Genomic DNA, 16,572 nt, shown 5'->3' with positions numbered 1-16,572 from the left:
TGACTTTCTGTTGTTTATTTGTAGGACTTTTCAAAAACCCAATATCTCCCGTTGTTCTTACTACTCTAGGATATGGTAAACTGCTTAGTTTGCCATTTGCTGAATATCCATCCAGTGAGCCTAGTGTCATTTCTTTGCCTGTCCTCAGATAAAAAGTTTCCTACAGCCTGCTTGTAGGTTTTCCCTTTCCCATGCCTGTCTTTTGGCATTCCAACAACTATGAAATGCACTATCAGCAAATAGCATATAATTCCGTATATGAATGGACCATGCATGACTTGGGGGAATTGATTTTAGGTTTTGTCAAAAGGCAAAAAAGATCTCAATGAGCAACTTTTGAAAAACATAGCTATTAAGACCTAGCTGTAACCTCAACAGACTAGAATTTAATGTTACTGCTTTTTCTTACAGAATACCCAGAGATCTTTCAAAGCCACACAATAAATGTCCAGGAAGGTCAGCATATTAAAAAGCCCAGTAAGTGAGTTTCTTTCCTCTTCTTCCTTTAATGTACTGCTAAGATGCTTTGCCAGTTGATTAAATCACTAGTGTCTGCTGCATTTAGTACCACCCAGAGAGAACATTATAAAAATTTTCCTGAAAATTTCCCAGGCTTGAGACTGCCTTTATTTCTAGAGTTTTCTCAAATGCACAAGTAAAAGATTTATATATTTTTTTCCTTTTTGAATATAAATCAGTAGTTTTTTTTTTCTATACAAAAGACATCTGTGTCATATAGAACTGCAACAAATCAAAGGACATGCTGTCTGCAACCAGGTAATTGATGAGAAAATGGATCCTGATGAACATTCGTCAGTGTTCAACGTATCTAATACCTCCCTTCCATAGGAACAGTTTCTTTGAAAAACCAGTAAAAGCAGTACATTTAACTAATTCTATCTGCCATGCACTATTTTTAATAGGCTCATTTCTTATCAGTAGGCTGTTTTGTTTTCAGGTAGAACCAGAGATTTCAAAATATTTAATTTTCATTTATATTAATGAAAATATTAATTTTCTTTATAACAGACTTAAAATTTGCATTGCTTTAGTCTGACCAAATAACTCTGCAATAGAGTTTATTTGCTTCTTAAGTATTGGCTAGTGTACTTTAAATTACATGTTCTTGTAATAAATTATGAGACCATGCTGTGTGAGTATGTTGCATGAGCATGTATGCTTTTAAAATTAAGGTCCCTTCATGTTTTGTTTCTATGTGATACCTCAATTAAATGGGATAAGTTTATTAAAACTATTGAAAATCAGAGAGGTATTTTTAAACAGATAATACATTGAAACTTGTAAGTCATTTAAGTGTATAGATTATCCAGTGCAAATGTGAACATCTATGTATTTTTTCTGTTTTATAAGAAATAATTTCCACATTGGAAAGTCCCCTTTAAAAGAGACTTTCAAAATAAAAAAAAAATCTAGAAATATAGGCACTTAGCAAAATAGAGAAATCCTTCCTGAAATTCAAGGAAATAATTAGAAACATTTTGTTAGACTTTGTACACAGTACTGGTTACCATGGTCATATCAATTCAAGGTTGTTTAATGGCAAGCAACATGAAAAACTGACACAATGCAGTAAAAAATAGAAACAATTCCAGGGACACTCTGGCATCCTTTAGTGAAGTCTTATTATAATCTGTTTGACTTTGTTTTAACCTTCTTCAGAATAACTATAAGCATGTGTGTCCCTATGTCTGAGAGTAGGTTTTGGAATGCTCTAAAGACTGCTGATCTTAATGAAAGATAATAAAAACTCCTAAACTCTCTGATTATAAAAATGCTCCTCAACTGTGTTTAGATTGAATGAGGAAAAGGTAAAGGGCCAGTGCAATCATAATCATGGCATCATAGCAATAAGTTTTAATGTTAATTAAATTAATTAATTCATTTAATTAGTACATCAATTTATTTATTTAATGTTGAGTATCGAGCAGGCAGTAAGTACCTCCTAAATACTAAATCTTTAAATATTAACGTGGCATTTTGTATAATCTTCAAAGGCTGGTCTAGTGGAAGAAAAGAATGTATGAAAAGTAACATACATGACAAACACCTAAAAAAGAGATCTATCTGTACAAGGAGCCACGCAAACACAAAGAGTGAATGGAGTTTGGCATGAGAGGAAGAGATAAGGGGCGGACATGGCAGGATTTCCAGAGGAGGTGTCATTTAAGTAAGACTTCTTTATTCTGTGTAATAAAAGGATAAAGGGCACTTAGAGAGAGAAGCTAATCTGAAAAAAGTCATGATTTTTAGGTACAGCAAATATTTTGATATGACTGGAAAAGGCCAGATCAAGAAACATCAAGAAAAATAGGTTGGTTAGGGCTGGACTATAAGGTGATATAATTTGTGCTGCACTGAGGAATATGTTTTTGCTCATATAGGCAATCAGAAGCTATAAAATATTTAAAACAGAAAATAAACATTGGCACATATGTACTTTAGAAAAGTAGAGAGTGTATGTGTAGATTGAAAGTGTAAGAACCTGGAAGTCTGGAGTGACAAGTTCAGGTGAGTCATGATGAGAGCCCAAGTTAGACACTGCTGTGTTAATAGAAAGAAGGGGAAGTTGTAGGGATTTCTTGGTGAACACGGTTGGGAAGAAGAGAGGTAGTCATAGACAACTGTAGTTTCTAATACCACAGGGATATAAAGGTTTTCATAAGTAGAATCTGTCATTTTTGTCTAAGAAAGTTATATGGGTAATTGAAAACAAAATTGACTAGAATTTTGGTATGAAAGTAATTCAAGAAAAGCAGATGTTATTTATATTTTCATTTTAACCAATATTTTAGTAGGCCAAAATCCTTTTTAAAAGAACTGAAACACAAAAGTCCATCCTTGTTTAAAGAGTTCCAGCTTTCAGAGTAATATAGAGGCTGAGTCTAGGATGGTGATGATGTTGTTGATGTTGGAGACAGTCATTTTAATATTATTGTAGCAGCTCAAATAAAAGGCCAAATATACTGCCAAGTAACAGAGTTTTGAAACAATGAGTGTCTAAGAGAATAAAATTGAAAATATAGCTGATAACATTAAGAAGTAGAAACTAGGAAGAATGAATGTGGTGAAATCCTGCCATTACACTATGTAATACATAAGGTGATGAATATTGGAGTGTTTGATGAATGCCATAATATGAGCAAACTTAAAAACAAATTTTTAGGGACAAGGATCTCACTGTTACCCAGGCTAGAGTACAGTGGTATGATCATAGCTCAATGCAGCCTCAAACTTGGGGGCACAAGCAATCCTCTAGCCTTAGCCTCTTAAGTATCTGGGACTACAGGTGCATGCCACTGTGCCCAGTTAAGTTTTTAAATTTTTTTTAGAGATGGGGTCTCCCTATAGTGCCCAGACTGGTCTAGAACGTCTGGTCTCAAGTGATCCTCCTATTTCTGCCTCCTAGAGCACTGAGGTTACAGGTGTAATCACCATGCCTGACCTGAGAAAACTCTAATTCAGAATTAAAACTTTATTTATATATTTTTAAAATCCATACTCAGTAGAAATCTTCTAAATGTTCTATCACTCCCCAAACTAATATCACTGGCCATGTTTCTATTTTGCTAACTCTTTAATTAGTGCCATCTTTCTGTAGTAAGATCCATCTTATCCCAGTTTCCATCATGAACCCATCATGGGTGAGGTATTCTTACCATCTCAGCCTTTTCATCTCCATTCTAGGGAGGGTTAGCACAACCACAGTATATCTCAGAATTAGTCCCGTCAGCTGTGGACTCAATTCAGATTCAGAATCAAGTGCCTCAGCAATGATTACTTGTGTTGCTCCCACAATTGCAACTCTTCCTGCACTTTAAGGCTTATTCTCAGAAGTCAGCTTCTCATCTGGTTACTGTCCCTGTGTTCTGGTCATTCTCTCCTCTGGACTCCAGTGCTCCTTCCCAGAACATGGAGCTATGTCCCTGAACTCTATTTTGGTGCCTGGAACTCTAATTCCCTGTGTATAGATACCTGGGCAATGACTAGCAGCTTCTGCTCCAAGATTACTTGGGCTCTGCTCATCTGCTAGGATGCTTAACACCCTACCAGGTGCCAACTGCTTTTTTGAATTGTTCTCAATATGATAGCACGATCATTTCTCCATGCACCGTAACCCCAGGACTCCACATTGTTAACCTTCATGCCAGATACAGTCTTAATCCTTTGTGTTGTTCCAGTTGATCAGGGATTTGCACTGGTCCTGGTCCTGGTTCCCTTACCCCCTTTCCTTGGTTTGCTATGTGAAGACTTCATGCTTTATCCTATAGCCAAAAAGAAAATGAACGAGTAAAAGAGAGAGAAGTGAGAATGAAAGACAGAGAGAGACAGAAAGTGAGGGCGGGGGAGGTGGCTTTTAATAAGTTTAAGCATGTAATCTACTCCTTAATCCTACCCCACAGGACTAGGTCTGCAGTGACATATTTCCAGGGCACCCTCCTCTGATGAAATTGACCTTTTTTCATAGTCCAGGATGCAGTGGAATTATGGGGCTGTGCATGGAGCTTTTGTGAGCCTGACTGCCACTGTCACTAAATGTGACAGGAAGCACTGGCCCTTCATCCTTGGCAAAGTGAGGCGTGTGGGCAGCAGTTGCTCCATAAAACGTACTGGGAAATTACCTTCTAAATATAATCTTGATTTTGCTTCATGAGGAACAGGTCCTTTCCATTCTAGTTACACATCTTTGAATGTTATTCAGGCCAAGTGTGGAGAAAGAGCAACATGGAAGCTGGTGGTGAGGATTAGATGAAGCCTACTTATCTCTCAAATAAGGAGAAAAGGACTTGATAGCTCAAAATTGATATACTTAGTTGGCAAAAAGATAGTGTATATAGGCTTGATCTTCTCTTACATATATAAAGATAAGTTGGAATCCTTAGAGAGCATTTTGCATTTTTCTGCCTTCTTCAATTAACAAAAAAATGCATGTGACCAATCTGCTAACAGAATGTTCTCTTGGATTAATCTTTATCTAAACAAGAAAAATTATAATTATCAACAAGGCCAAAGGTCCCATTCATTGCTTTTAAATTACTTTTTAGTTATATGATAAAACATGAATATATTATATATGTAATAAGGCTAAAGTGCTATTTGATCATCTCTATCCTATTTAATTTTGAAACTGTAAACTTTTTTTTTCTAATTTTTTAAATTTTTTTGAGAGAGTCTTGCTCTGTTGCCCAAGCTGGAGTGCAGTGGCATGATCTCGGCTCACTGCAGCCTCTGCCTCCTGGGTTCCAGCGATTCTCCTGCCTCAGCCTCCTGGGTAGCTGGGATTACAGGTGCATGCCACCACACCTGGCCAATTTTTGTATTTTTAGTAGAGACAGGGTTTGACCATGTTGGCCAGGCTGGTGTCAAACTCCTGACCTCAGGTTATCCGCTCACCTTGGTCTCCCAAGTGCTGGGATTACAAATGTGAGCCACTAAACTTATTTTTTGAAGTTAACTGTGTTTCCTCTTTACAATTATTGCATAGCGTATTCGTTTGGTATTTTACACAAAGTGTCTCCTTTTTTTAAATATATATATGTTATTGCATTTTAGGTTTTGGGGTACATGTGAAGAATATGCAAGATTCTTGCATAGGTACATACTAGGCAATGTGGTTTGCTGCATTCCTCCTCATCACCTATATCTGGCATTTCTCCCCATGTTATCCCTCCCCAACTCCCCACTCCCTGCTGTCCCTCCCTTAGTTCCCCCCCACAGACCCCAGTGTGTGGTGCTCCCTTCCCTGTGTCCATGTGTTCTTGTTGTTCAACACCCACCTATGAGTGAGAACATGCAATGTTTGATTTTCTGTTCTTGTGTCAGTTTGCTGAGAATGATGGTTTCCAGGTTCATCCATGTCCCTACAAAGGACACGTACTCATCATTTTTTATGGCTGCATAGTATTCCATGATGTATATGTGCCACATTTTCCCTGTCCAGTCTATCATCGATGGGCATTTGGGTTGGTTCTAAGTCTTTGCTATTGTAAACGGTGCTGCAATGAACATTCGTGTGCATGTGTCCTTATAACAGAACAATTTATAATCCTTTGGATATATACCCAGTAATGGGATTGCTGAGTCAAATGGAATTTCAATTTCTAGGTCCTTGAGGAATCACCACACTGTCTTCCACATCGGTTGGACTAATTTACATTGCCACCAACAGTGTAACAGTGTTCCTATTTCTCCACATCCTCTCCAGCATCTGTTGTCTCCAGATTTTTTAATGATCGCCATTCTAACTGGCGTGAGATGGTATCTCAATGTTGTTTTGATTTGCATTTCTCTAATGACCAGTGATGATGAGCATTTTTTCATATGTTTGTTGGCCTCATAGATGTCTTCTTTTGTAAAGTGTCTGTTCATATCCTTCACCCACTTTTGAATGGGGTTGTTTTTTTCTTGTAAATCTGTTTTAGTTCTTTGTAGATTCTGGATATTAGCCCTTTGTCAAATGGGTAGATTGCAAAATTTTTTTCCCATTCTGTTGGTTGCCTATTCACTCTAATCATTGTTTCTTTTGCTGTGCAGAAGCTCTGGAGTTTAATTAGGTCCCATTTGTCTATGTTGGCTTTTGTTGCCAATGCTTTTGGTGTTTTAGTCATGAAGTCCTTGCCTATGCCTATGTCCTGAATGGTTTTGCCTAGATTTTCTTCCAGGGTTTCTTAAGGACCTCTGGAAAATTAAATATCCTTCATAATTTTAAGTTTGCTATACGTAACTCAGTTTTGTTTGTTTTGTGATCCTGATAACTTCCTTATATGTAGCTCCACAGGGAAAATGTCAGGAAGTCAGAGAAAGAGGAGGTGACAGCTCACAGTTGAATGTTGTGTTTGGGTTTTTCTCCAGAAGCAAAGGAATTTGTGGAGGTAGTACCTTTGCTAAGAAAAGTACACAGACATTCAGGAGACAAAAAATCTTAGGTTGACTACTGTATTCGTTTTCTAGGGCTGCCTTAACAAAATACCACTAACTGGGTGGCTTAAAATAACAGAAATATAATCTACTGTCTGGAGGCTAGAAGTCCAAAGTCAAGGTGTTGGCAGGATTGCTATCCCTCTGAAACCTGGAGGGGAATCTTTTCTAGTCTCTTTCTAGCTTCCGGTGTTTGCTGGTATCTTTGGTGTTCCTTGGCTTGTTGTATTACTCTAATCCCTCATCTTCACATGAGATTCTCCCTGTGTCTCTTCACATCACTTTCTCTCTGGGCATGTTTGTGTTTGTGTCCAAATTTCCTCTTTGGACAAGGACATTAGTTATATTGAATCCTAATGACCTCATCTTAGCTGGATCATACCTCCAACGACCCTTTTTCAAATAAGGCCACATTCTGAAGTACTTGGGGTTAGAACTTCAACATATTTTTTTGGGGGTACACAATGCAACACATACCAACTAGAAAAACAAAACCAGATAAATCAGTAGGCTATAAAAATAAAGTGTTCTTATCTAATAAGAGAACCTTAGAGAAAGTGGGTCTTTAATTAATAACAAAGGATTCTTTTCCAAAGGAGGGAAGCAATTCTGTTAAGTCTGCATGAAATTAAGATGTTAATGCGATTCTGATCTCTTGAAAGCTGTATTTAGCATTAAGTGATTGATACCTCAAAAGATTTAATGTTATGGAAAATGAAAAACCATTAAACTACATTATACTATAAAATCATTGTGAAGAGTTATTATTCTGGTACTCAGGTAGGAGTAACTTGTGAAGAGCTTAAATATGTCTTTGCTATAATGAATGTTCATTTATTTTTTTCTGAAAAACTAAATCGACTTAAAGGATGCCATTTTTATTTCAGAAGTTTATAGTAAATTATGAAATATGTAATTAAACTGTGAATTTGTTTCTGAAAAATCTGTGTTTCAGCATAAACTAGACAACATGATGAATGAACTGATATAAGCCTGACAGCTGTGAATGATTAATTCTGTGCATTGTCAATAAGTCTGTTCCATCCTCTAGAGATACGGCACAGTACTCAGGTATAAGTGGCTAACTTCCACATTATATGTGAGTGTTGAGTTTACTATGAAGAAATTCTAACTGGCACACCAGCATTTGTTCTGTGCCCCATTAGTTTCACAAGTTGGTTTTTTTGTTTGTTTGTTTGTTTTTATTTTGTTTCATTTTTAGCAGTGCTCTCCAAGAAGCCCCGTCACCTTGAACACACTGATACTATACTGGCCTCTAGTTCACAAAAAAAGATTTCAAATATGTTCTCTGTTCACAACATGTGGGGTTTTCACACTGCCATAGATAAAGTTCTATCCCACCTGTCCTGTAGGATATGTAGCTTTCATTATGTGAAGTCATCCTTACTGTCCAAATTTGGAATTGTGTCCCACCTTTCTTAAATTCTTGCTGTCTTATACCTCTTGTATTTCTTTTTAGTCACCTGGCCCATGCCCTTAATCCTTTTAAATCCTCAACACTCACTGTATGTTGAATCAGAGCATTTAAGGGGTTAATTTGTCTTATACACCATTTCTGTGGGACGATATCTGCTGCATTCAGTCAATTTATAGATAGACTTAAAATCACAGTCTGTGACTATGTCTTACATTTTTGAGGCTTTGATTGAAAAGTCATTCAATGAGAACAGATGGATACATGAGTAGGTAAAGAGTATGATATGGCAACCAAATAAACTTAAAATTGTTCCACCAGACTCATTTTAATTATATTTTGTTCTATAGTAATTGGAAATGAATGACAAATGTCTGATTAAAATGACTAAAAGTCTTTTACTTTGAAAAAAGAATTTGTTCACCTAATCTTGCGGAAAAAACAGAGAACCAAACCTAAGGGAGACTATTCTGATGTGTCTCTGAAGATTTCTGAATGCTCTTTCCCTTTCAAAAAATTTTTTTTCTTTGAGCTAGGATGCCACCTAGGATATTTCACTTAAGTAAGGCCTTTCTGGAAAGGGATAGAGGGGCAAAAAAATCATGGCTTGCAGATACCTTCTCTCTGGGTAAGTGGAGAAGATAAATGGTGGGAGATTCTGTAGAACAGTTATTTTGATGTCCAAAGGCAACGTCTTGGATATTTAGCCTAAAGCAAACCACTTGCATACTCCCACTTTTCCTACACAGAGAACCCCCATTTCCTGAAATATTAGCAATAAATTCCTTTTGTTTACCAATATCCTCAGGAATCATTCTCATAGTATGTATTTACTCATCTTTGTTTCTAGAGTTAGATACAATGCTCTGGAATTTTGGTGATATGTGGGATGCCAGCCAAGTCGGGAAATGATTAAGGATGAGTAAAAAACAGTTTTAGAACATTGACCATTTTAGAAGCAGTCAGAGTAGGTTGGGGTCCTTGGTAGCAAAAGCTGAAGGCGCCAGTGGGACACATGAGTTACTGGGTCCAAGACAGGGAGCAAAAGCCAGTTTAAACATCTTGCTGTTCTATCTGATCTGCACGTTCTCAAGTGAGAATTCAGTGCAATTGCCCTTTGAGGAGAAGCAGATGGAGGTGTGTCCAGTTTGAGAAAGGGAGTTTCCTGTCCTTTCATTCACAGCGGAACTAGAAGGGCCATTCTCATGCCCATGCCTTCCAGATATATTTCTTGATTTCCAGGATCTCTTACTAGACTCCCGTGTCACCCTGACATTACTTTCTCATGAAGAAACAGAATAGGGGAGAATTTTGCAGGAAAGGATTCCTGGGTGCTGAAAGAATGAATATAGGATTGCTTTTCTTCCAGAGTCCTACAAGCTGCTTGTACCTTTTGTGGATGATGGTATGGGTTGCCAAGTTCAGTCAACTACAGAAGTAAACAGAGAAATAAGAAAGGAAGGGGTGAGGTGTTAGCTGAAAAACTACCTATTGAGTACTATGCCCACAACCTTGGTGATAGCATCATCTGTATCCCAAACCTCAGCATCATGCAATATACCCACATAACAACTGTGCACATGTACTGGCTGAATTCAAATTTTTTAAAAAACCCAGATTTTTAAAAGAAAATAATATAATTTAAGCAATTCTTCTTAAGAGAAAGGAAAGTTAAACCTGCTGCAGAAGAACTATAGGTGTGCAAGTAAAAATTTAAAAAAATAGTTTAAAGTCTATAAATCTAATTTTGAGCCCCCATCTCCATGAGTTGGTGGAAAGTTCAATTTGAAGCTCTGTAGTCCCTGGATTCTCATGAAGGGCCAAAACATTAAGGAGGCCCTTTTGGGCACTGATACACTTTCTACTGGTTTTATCATGAAGATAACTTCTGTACCAGCCTGCATTTTCTTTTCATGTCTCATATTCCAATGCTTCATGATTATGCTTGGGGCATAAAAATTGATAGTTCAATGAATAATTCTTCCATATTGTTAAAAAATGTGTTTAGGTGTTAGGTCTTTGGGGAGTACTGCCAGGTAAATACTAAGGACTGTGTAGTATTTACAATACTATCTTAAGCTCTTTCTATCGATTACAATGTAGATGATTGGAAAAGCAAATTCAAAAGAAAGTTTTGAATTTGAAAAAAACTTTAAAAAGCAGTTTTTAGTTTCTCACTAAATTTACTGTCAGTCTTTTTGAATGGGCATGGTCCAAATTTATTTGCCCTTACATTTGATTATTGTAAGCCTCTAAAATACTGGAGAACATTTAATATTTCTTTATACTCAAATCAGTAAAGCCTAAGAAGTGTGACATTAAGTTGAAATAACCTGTTATGGGCACTGGAGAAAGGAAGCCATAGCTCTGATCCCAGAACTCTGTACAAACTGCACCAGATCACCCCAACCCATGTGTCATAAGGGACAGTAATGACCCTTATAATTGAAGATCTTGCTCTTGGGCCTGTAACTGACCCCCCTGAAATTGCATTTAAAGTGCTGTATTTATTTACGTTTCCTTGGGGAATTTGTCAGTAGCTTTCCTTTATATCTCAAAACTCCCATAAGAGCCCTATATAATTGCAACATCCTTCCAAGGGTTCCCCATGCTTAGTGGATTATCATGGCTGATTATGTTACTCAGCACTCTTAAGTATGAATTTATTCTCAGACAATGATCCTTATAAAACTGATGATTAAATTGGATGAAGCAGTTATTTTCAATAGCAGAATCTAGAGATCTGAAAATGTGCCTGCACTTCTTGCAGTTACTGACATGAATTCTTTTGGATTCTGAGGTGATTTAGTGCTTTTGTCTAGAAAACAAGAATCACAAATCGTTTATCTTTCTAAGTCATAACAATGAATTGTGATGCATAACGATATTAAAATTCTATGAAAGAACGATGTGACTGCAAAGTATTTCTATTACCAAGGACTCAGAGTCACACCTCTGTTATTTCACTTTTATGTCAAGAAGAACAAGGTCATTAAATGCAGTCCAGGTCACATATTGCATTCCCACTGGCTCAAGAGGATGCTGCCTGTAAAGAACGTAGAACAATTTAGTAAAACTGTTAAGAGCTAGCTGAAAGAGAATTTTAAAATGCAGAAGCTAATTTGACAAAATTGAAATCTTTTATAATAGCACTGCAAATATTAATTATAGCACAAGATAATTCTGTCAGACTTTATCATTCTGTTATTAATATCTGGAGATGTTATGAAGTAGGTATGGTATTCTACTATAATTTCTATCAGCATGTGCTGTTGTTTCTTTCAATCAACCCAGCAAGGCAAAGCTCACCCAAGTGCATTAGGTCCTCTTCTGACACACAATTTCTTTCAGTTATTTTAGAGCAGGAAATTTAATGGTGCTCTAGCACTCCCCTGTGACCAGCTGAGCATAACACCTCCAGGCACTCTATGCTTTCTTCTCATAAGTAAGTTAAATGACATTAATTTGGCAAAGCAATTTAAAATTCTCTATAATCTGTCTCTCTCCTCTTTACTCATGATTGCATAGGCATATACACCCACATCTGACTTAGTTATAAAATGCTTTCTAGTTGAAAGCAAAATATTTTCCTTTCATATGACACTAGAATGATAATTACCACATTGTTGGTCATTGAACCAACAATTCTATAGCAAAATACCACGATAAATGAACAAAATCATTCTAAGGCTTTTAATCAAAATATCTTCAATGAATATGAGGGTGTATCATAGTAAAGTTGTCATTGAATTGCATATGTACATTAAAGATATTTACTATAATGTGGCTGTCCTATTTTCAAATGATGACAAAATCAAGATATAGAAAATGGTGATTCATTATTCTGGCAAAGTTTTAGAGTGTTGAAATATGCAGCCTTAGATTTAAAAAAGTAATATTCTCCGGCACTCCATAAATACTCAGTAAGCTGAAACTGGGCCCAATTCTTCCACACTTCCAATAGTCTGTTATCTTACTTAGATTTTATATTACAAAAAAAAATTAAAAGTTGGGGGAGACTCCACCACTGTGTAAAGCAGTTTGGAGATTTCTCAAAGAACTTAAAATACTACCATTTGACCCAGTAATCTTATTAATGGGTATATATCCAAAAGAAAACAAATTGTTCTGCCAAAAAAAAAAAAAAAAAGACCACACACACACGTGCACGCACATGTTCATCACAGTACTATTCACAGTAATAAGGACATGGAATCAACCTAGGTGCCCATCAATGATGGATTGGAAAAAGAAAGGGTGGTACACATATACCATGGAATACTATCACAGCCATAAAAAAGAATGAAATCATGTTTTTTGAAACAATATGGAAGGAGCTGAAAGCCACATCTTACGTGAACTAACACAGAAACAGAAAACCATATACTACATATTCTCACTTATAAATGGAACCTGATATTGGATACTCATGGATATAAACAGAACAATAGAAATGGGAACTACTAGAAAAAGGAAGAGGGGGCAAGGGTTGAAAAACTCACTGTTGGGTCACAGGATCATTTGCACCCCAAAACTCGGCATCACACAACTACCCAGCTAACAAACCTGCACATGTACCCTCTGAATCTAAAATAAAAAATTAGAAAAAAAAGTGGCTTTTCAAAAGTACACCTAGATAGGTAGAATAAGTTCTAGTATTGTATAGCGCTATGGGGTGACTGTAATTAACAAAAATTCATTGTATATTTTCAAATAGCTAGAAGAATAGATTTTAAACACTCCCAACACAAAGAAATAATAAATGCTTGGAGTGATAAAAATACTAATTAACCTGATTTGAGATCATTACACAACGTATACATATGTCAAAATAGCACACTGCACCCTGTAAATAGTATAATTATGTGTCAGTTGAAAATAATAAAAGCATAAAAAAGTAAGCCAAAAGTGGCTTTAGGTTAGTTAGAATTTCATCAGCTTTTCTATATTAAAAAATCTAAAAATGTAAAATGAAAAATTCATATGTTTAGCCATCAAACTACTCTGTCTCTTGTTTCTTTTCTAGGTAAGAATGGAAGTGCCAAAAAGATTTAAAAAGTTGATGTTTTCTTTTTATTATTTGGGTCACTGTAGAAATAAATAATTTTAATAATTATCAATACTGTGCTTATCAAATTAGTCTGCTGACTCATTTCTTGATGAAATCATCAGTGTGTGCAGAAAGAAGACAGAAGCTGCTTTTCCATTTCATTCATACCTCTTAGCTCAATCTTTAATTATTTCATGCCAGAGACAGCTGCTTTAGCTTTTAGGATATCACTTTTCCATTCTCCCCTTTCTAATTTTGCCACTGCTGCATTATTTCCATTGTGTCACTTAGCTACAAAACATCTACAAAAGATGGAAATGGAAATGTTTTCGGCACTTTAAATGTACTGCCAACTTTTCAATACTGTCTACCATGGCCATCTTCCTTAAATTCATCAGAATTACATGTCTGCCCAACTCCACGTTCATTCCTGATTCGTGCAATATTGCGCATAAACATATCAACTATAATGCCTTCTCTCTGTTTATCTCATCTTAGCTATTTCTTATCCTCCTTCCTCTGGCTGATCAGATGCTTGCTTCCTGACAAAACTGTCTTTCAAAGTTCAATCCAGAGTGATTTTTCAATAGTAAATTTCATTGGTCTGTTTTCCTCTTTAGGTAATCCATCATATTCTTTATTATGATATTTAAGAGAATAGAGAGTTTTGTTCACCTGAATTTCAGTCAGAAGAGCTGTTCTCACAATAAGTGATCAGAACAGGAAAGTGGAAGCACATCTCTGTGGACTCTATCAGTGGTGAAGGGCGAGAAACAGTGTGAGGAGCAGAGGTAAGGAGGCAGAAGAGAAGGAGAATGATACGGTTTGGCTGTTTCAGGATCCAAATCTTATCTTGAATTGTAGCTCCCATAATTCTCCTGCCTTGTGGGAAGGACCCAGTGGTGATAATTGAATAATGGGGGCAGATTTCTCCCTACTTCTCTCATGGTAGTGAATAAATCTCACAAGATCTGATGGTTTTTATAAAGGGAAACCCCTTTCACTTGATTCTCATTCTCTTTTTTGCAGCTTATAGCTAGCAGTGAACGCGGAGAATGAAGTACTCAGACAATTCCAGATGAGCTGAGCAGGGAGCAACTCTTCTGAGTGCTGCTCCAAGATCCATCCGCCAAATGGGCTTGTTAAACCACAAACATCCACTAGATGGCTTTTTGAGGTCAGATACTGAGGCATATAGGACCTGTAAAAGCACTTAAACTGCATTCTCAGGAGGCTGTTTTCAGCGTTTCTTATCACACATTCCAGTCCTGTTTTCAGGGTCAAGGAGTTACATTCTCATGCAAAAATAACTTACACATAGTGCCTCAGTATTTTTTTCATGTCCCAACCTCAAATGCCTTGTACATAAGCTTGAATTTGTTGCCCTGCACCCGGACATTTTTGCCAGGTGCCATGTAAGACATGCCTTTCACCTTTTGTCATGATTGCGAGGCCTCCTCAGTTACATGGAACTGTGAGTCCATTAAACCTCTTTTTCTTTGTAACTTACCCAGTCTTTGGTATGTCTTTATCAGCAGCATGAAAATGGACATACAGAGGGGATGGAGGGAAATGTGGTGATGAGGGAACTCCGTTGATAGAGAGGAGAGCTGCCATGAAAGTGAAATACTAGAGAGAACCTAAACTATCAGAAGATGTTTAGAAAATTGTGTTGAGAAAAGCACTATGTTATCTAATCTTCTATGCTATTTCTAGAAGAAAGACTATTAAAAGAAGAGTATTATTTTTCAAAGTTACCAAAATGAAATATAAGGGTTTTTTTTTAATACACTGAGACTAGACACAATAGATGTAGATTTATAAATAAGACATAAGATTTATTAACTTTTGAATTTTTTATTTGAAGGAATATTTAAATATTTTTATGAGTTTATGATGTCATTTTTATTTACACTCTTGAGAGTAGAAAATATATATATTTTTATCTTAAAATATGTAGTCTAGAGAATAGGACTAATAATATAAGTTTTTCTTGACTGCTTCTGTGGAGAGTCCAGAAAACTTTTTTGAATAAAAGAATTCTCAATGTCACAGTTACTTTAGAAATTGTTTTGTTATGCAAATTTTAAAATATACTTAATGACTCAAAGAGTGTCAACCTACCACTTTTAATTGTTTGTGTGCATGTTTGTGTGTGCGCGCGCGCGTGTTTTCCCGGCCTTAAAAGCTTAAGGGACAATTTAGTTAAAATATCCAGAAAAATATTAAATTAATGACAAAGAAAGAATTAGAAAGCATATAATCTGCTCCTTTAAAAGAAGAGTAAGAATAAAGAGAGGCGGTAGTTGATAACATGAATTTTCAGTTACTTATGATATTTTTATTATTCCCTTACTGAAATATCAATGCTGCTAGAGTCTATTCTGAACACATTTGGCCTAGGATGAAAGAACGTTCCCCAAAATTGCAACTAGAGCATCAAGATCCATTTTTATGTCTGAAAGCCAGATGGTGGAGTACAGTGGATAGTTTTCTATGGTGGATAATTTTGTATGAGAAAAATTAAAATTTTTCCATCTTCTTTTGTTAATGAAACTGTGAGTCATTGTCTTGGAGCCTGAGGAATAGAAGGAAGTGGGAAGAACTACAGTCTGTGCCTGGACCCACCCCTGACTCATCGAGTATATTTGGACAAATCTGTAAATACTTCTCTGTTTTAGCATCATTAAAACATTGATTTATTAATTAATTCATTCATGCATGAAACATTAGTGAGTAACTGTGAGGTACCCACATATGAAGATGATAAGCCATAGTTCTTCTGAAATCCACAGTCTGAGAAGAAAGTCAGATATGTAAACAAGTCATTATATTTCCTTGTGACAGGAATCTAATACATGTACTCAGTGTTGACTAGGACATGCTAGGGTAGGGTTCAGAGAAGAAGAAATACCCAGGTGGGTCTTGAAAAGTTTATTATAAGGGATTGGGAAAAGAGGATTCCAAGTATAAGGAACAATATGTGCAAATACATGGAAACATGAAAGGACGTGGGGGGGGCGGTGCTGTAAATAGTTTAATATGAAAGCCTAAGGTGAGTGGATGGGAGGCAATGGAGGTTGAAATTGGGGAGAGAAAACAGTGCCAAATATTGGAAGACATTATATGGTATGCAGAGTTTGGTTGAATG

This window comes from Sapajus apella, unplaced genomic scaffold (genome assembly GCF_009761245.1).
Source record: "Sapajus apella isolate SASKATOON/1434 unplaced genomic scaffold, GSC_monkey_1.0 scaffold4, whole genome shotgun sequence".
NCBI lineage: Eukaryota > Metazoa > Chordata > Mammalia > Primates > Cebidae > Sapajus > Sapajus apella.
This window is presented reverse-complemented; position numbering follows the sequence as displayed.